At 39.7% G+C, this 4,982-nt stretch overlaps 1 pseudogene; it reads left to right on the top strand.

The window, feature by feature from the left end:
- Positions 1-2,136: 2,136 nt before the first annotated feature.
- LOC102854409 lies at positions 2,137-2,871 on the top strand (annotated as a pseudogene).
- Positions 2,872-4,982: the final 2,111 nt, after the last annotated feature.

Genomic DNA, 4,982 nt, shown 5'->3' with positions numbered 1-4,982 from the left:
ATCTCCATACCTTTTCAACCTATATGCAGAACAGATTATCCAGGAGGCTGGGCTCTATGAGGAGAAATGTGGGGTCAAGATTGGTGGATGATTTAACAACAGTCTGTGTTATGCAGATGATACAACCCTCCTTGCTGAAAATGTCCATTAGTCAATGAATAAATAAACAAACAATACTGTATAGAGTTGGACGCAGGAGTGCCATCAACTTCCTAAATAACATGCCTCCAGAAACCCTATGAACTTTGATAAATGTCTTTGGTTGTAGAGGGGTCTTTTGTTCATAGGGTCGCTATGAGTATAGAGAGTTGCTGAATCGTGATGAGACATACAACAACAAGGTGGGTTTTCAGAAATGTTCTGCTGAGTGACAGAAACCAGTTTCTTTTGGTACAGTGGGATTCCACTTACACAGAATTTTGAATAAGGCTAGAAGAGGCAACAGGAGGGAGGAGTTTTGCCTGCAAATGTTCTGTATCCTCACTCTGATGGTGATGGTTTCTTATATCCGTCTCTCTGTCGAAACTCAGAGAATTGCACACCAGAAATAGTCCATTTTGCGGCTGTCATCAAACAGATCCCAGATCATGGCAGTTCCATGTTCTACTGAGTAGAAAGGCTCTTAGCATTTTCTTTACTGTTATTGGAAGTTTAGCAGATGAGCTGCAGTTTAGCTGCCTGCTGGTGGTAAATCCCTCTTCCTCTTCCTTGGTTCTTCTCTCTCTCCATTAGGTCTCCTGAAGGTCCGGGTAGCTACCCTAAGAGATTGAACATCTGTTCTACTTGGGGTGCTCTGGGTCCCTTATCAGGCTACGTTACTGTTAGATGGAAGTAAGTTGATTTGAACACATGCTAACCCTTGTTGTTATTTGCTGTCGAGGTGCCTGCAACTCATAGTGACCCTATGTACAATAGCTCTGAACCCTGTCCTATCCTGAACCAATTTCATTGTCTCTGATACACCTACTCCCATAAACCCAGTTACTGAGTCAATCCATCTCATCTGGGGTCTTCCTCTCCTTTGCTGACCTTCCACCCTTCAAAGTGCCATGTCCTTCTCCAAGGATTGGTTCCTTCTGGTAACATGCTCAAAGTACATGAGACAGAAAACAGATTCTTACCACTGGACCACTAGGCAGTGTCATGATGGATTGAGAGGAGACTGAAACTGTCAACAACTTCATCTTGCTTGGATCCACAATTAATACCCTTGGTACCAGCAGTCAGGAAATAAGGAGACACATTGCACTGTGAAAATCTGCAGTTAGGGACTTCTCCAAATTATTAAAGAGTAATGATATCAGTTTGAGGACTAATGTGTGTCTGATTCAGGCCACTGTTTTTCAAATTACTTGCTATGCAGCCAAAAGCTGGACAGTGAATAAGGATGGCAGAAGAAGAATTGACACTTTTGAGGTGTGGTGTTGGAGAAGAAGATTGAACGTCACATGGATAACCAGGAGAACAAAAGGATATGCCTTGGAGAGGGTGCAGATAGTGTGCTCTTTGGAGGCAAGAATGGTGAGGCTGTGCTTCACATACTTTGGGTATGTTGCTAGGAGGGCTATTCCTTGGAGAAGGACATGATGCTGGGAAGGGTGGAGGTTTCAGTGAAGGAAAGGAAGACCCTCAACTAGATGTATTGACACGGTGACTGCTGCAATGGTCTCTTGTGTCAGGAAGTGTGAGGATGGCACAGGATAGAGCAGGGTTCAGATCTTTTGTTCATAGGGTTGCTATGAGTCATACTTGACTCAATGGCACCTAACAAGAACAAGAACAACAACATGTGAGACAGAGCTTCAAAATCCTTGCCTCCAAGGAGCAGCTCAGTTTCACCCTCTCCAGGACAGACCTGTTTATTCTCTTGGCAGTCCATGTTCAATACTCTTCTCCAGCACCACAACTCAAAGGCATCAGTTTTTCTTCTATCATCTTTAGTCATTGTGCAGTTCTCTGACTCATAGCAAGTAACTGCAAAGACTATAGCTTGGATCGTGTGCACCTTAGTCTCTAAACTGACATCATTACTCTTCAGTACCCTGGAGAAGTACCTGACAGCAAATTTCTATATATTGCTCCTCGCTTTTGTTCTCCAGGCAGAGGCCCGGGGGACCAGAGAGAGAAGCCGGGACCATGTTCTGATGCAAGCTGGCAGCTCTTGACTACCACATCCCTGCAGGCTTCAACTGCAAAGATGAAACAGAGTTTAGAAATTTTATAGTTTGGCTTGAAGACCAGAAAATCAGACACTACAAGATTGAAGACAGAGGGAATGTAAGAAATATCCATAGCAGTGAATGGCCCAAGTTCTTTGAAAAGTATCTCAAAGGTGTTAACTGTCCTCTCAAGATTCAGGACCGACAAGAAGCAATTGATTGGCTTCTTGGGTTAGCAGTTAGACTTGAATATGGAGACAATCCTGAAAAATACAAGGATTCAGTGTTCGATAATGCAAAAAAAATGCTGATAATGCAACTAAAAATGCAGAACCACTGATCAATTTAGATGTAAATAACCCTGATTTTAAAGCTGGTGTAATGGCTTTGGCTAACCTTCTTCAGATTCAGCGTCATGATGATTACTTGGTAATGCTAAAGACAATTCATATTTTGGTTCAAGAGCTCCTGACGCAAGATGCAGTTGCTAAAGCAAATCAAACAAAAGAGCGCTTGCCTGTTGCTTTAGACAAGCATAATCTTGGTTTTGACACGAGATGCAGTTCTTAACGAAGCTGCCCAGATTCTGTGACTTCTGCATATAGAAGAGCTCAGGGAGCTACAGACAAATATTAATGAAGCCATAGTAGCTGTTCCGTCAATTATTGCAGATCCAAAGACAGACCACAGACTGGGCAAAGTCAGAAGATGAATGTGTTAGGATATCAGCTTTTGACCTACTTAGTACACTTGGGGACTATGTACACCTCTGGCATGTGTTTGGAAATCAGATGTCACATTTTCGAAGGAGACATCCCAGAAAATTAGCCATGTTCTAGAGATCTACCATCATTACTTTTTTGTTCTTTACTAAAGTTTGGGGAAATGGGGGGAAAAATCTTTATATTGTGGTGTAAAACACATTGAAAGACATAGTCTTTCTCCTTCATCAATAAGTCTTCATTTTCAGAAAGTAGGTTGGGGTCATCTGTATATTGCAAGTTGTTAATGAGTCTTCCTCCAGTCCTGATACTACATTTATCTCCACATAGTCTACCTTCTCAGATTAGGTGATCAGCATAAAGATTGAATAAGAAGGCCAAAAGGAAATAACTGTGAAACACATCATCCATAATTTTCCGAATTCTTGGAAAATTCCATCATGCAATCTCCATTTAATTGAGAGCAAATAAGTGTTCTAGAATTCTCTTCAATGTTATTTATTATTTGTTATGAGTTACATCATCAAATCAAATGCTTTTGTATAGTCCATAAAATAAACCTAAAGATAATACATTTGTGGTGTTCTCTGCTTACAGTCAGGATCCATCTGATGTCAATAGTAGTAGTATTCCATGCCCTTTTCTGAATCCAGCTGCAAGTTCTAACTCTTTTTTGTAGGATATGTTTTATGAATTTTTTTCAAATACAATTTTATTTTAAAGGAAAAATTTAAATTTAAAAATGGTCAGAAGCTGACCTTGTCAAGGGGAAGACCCAGAGTAGCCAGAGTCCACTAAGACTTAATCCCATTGCCCATGGGCCTGCAGATACCAGATTCCCATGATTCTAAATTTTCCAATTAAAAAAAAATACACCCAAAAAACATGATCCTAAAAACAAACAAAAACCTCCCAGAAAGGCAGGTCAGAGATTCGAGCGTCTGTTACCCACTAAGCCCAAGTTTAAGCTCAACACTTTGTTGGAGACAATATAGCAGAAGACAGGTCTCTAGGGTGAGCAGGAATACTCCTTAAGACAATCATCCATTTAACATCAAAAAGGGCAGCATTTAACTCAAGAATAAAGCTTAAGGCCAAGAAGAGATAGCAAAGAGGAAATAGAGAGAAATGGCATCCTTGTGGGGCAGTACTGTGTGGCAGACACTGTCACACAAAATGCAAATTGTTGAACAGGAAAGCAATTCTAGAGCTGCACTTTTCTATCCACTGCCACCAACATCCTCTGATGCTCTTTTCTCCATTTGTATGTTTTATATTTATAGTTTCTGTTTATATTATATTCTGTACTACTCCAGTTTTGAATTTTTTAAAATTATCTTCAGGAAGATTTCATTTGTATGTGATAGTAATGGTATGGTTTTATAATTTTCAAATTCTGTTCCATCAAACTTAACTCTAGAATGAGCACAAATATGGATCCCTTCCAGTCAGTTGACCAGGTAGCTGTCTTCCAAATTTCTTGTGTTTGGCCCTCTTCCTGCAGTACCATTGATTCTTGATAGTATGCAACCTTCTCAAAACTGTTAAATATTGACCAAATCTTTTTGAGACATTGACTCTGTATATTAGTTCCATGGTTTGGGTTTGGGTTTTTTTTTTCTTTCTTCATGCATCACTCAATATTTTTGACTATAGAATCTCTCATTACTAAAACTCAAGGCTTGAGGTGGTAACATTTTTTTCTTCAGCTTCAGAAATGATGAGCATGTTTTTCCCTTTTGGTTTTCTAAGTCCAAGTCTTTATACATTTTATTATTATAGTTAGTCTTCCTGAGATGTTCTTTGAAATCTTCTATTTCACTCTCTCACTTTATCATTTCTTCAAATTGCACTAGTTTCATAATCTCTTCTGATGTCCACTTTGGTAATTTCTTTCCTGTCTATGAGGCAATGAGTTGCTTTATAGGGCTTTTTTAGCCACTATCTTGCATTTATTTATGTATTGTGTATGCTATGCTAGACTCTTACTTGTGTGCACAACCCATTCTGGAGCAGGTTGTCCACTATATTAATGATCCAGCATTACAGTGGAATGTATCTTGTGTTCTTGCCTTACTTGATGGTTGTTGTTGTTGTTGTT

The sequence above is a fragment of the Elephantulus edwardii genome, unplaced genomic scaffold (genome assembly GCF_000299155.1).
Source record: "Elephantulus edwardii isolate Elephantulus edwardi_28Jun2011 unplaced genomic scaffold, EleEdw1.0 scaffold00424, whole genome shotgun sequence".
NCBI lineage: Eukaryota > Metazoa > Chordata > Mammalia > Macroscelidea > Macroscelididae > Elephantulus > Elephantulus edwardii.
This window is presented reverse-complemented; position numbering and strand designations above follow the sequence as displayed.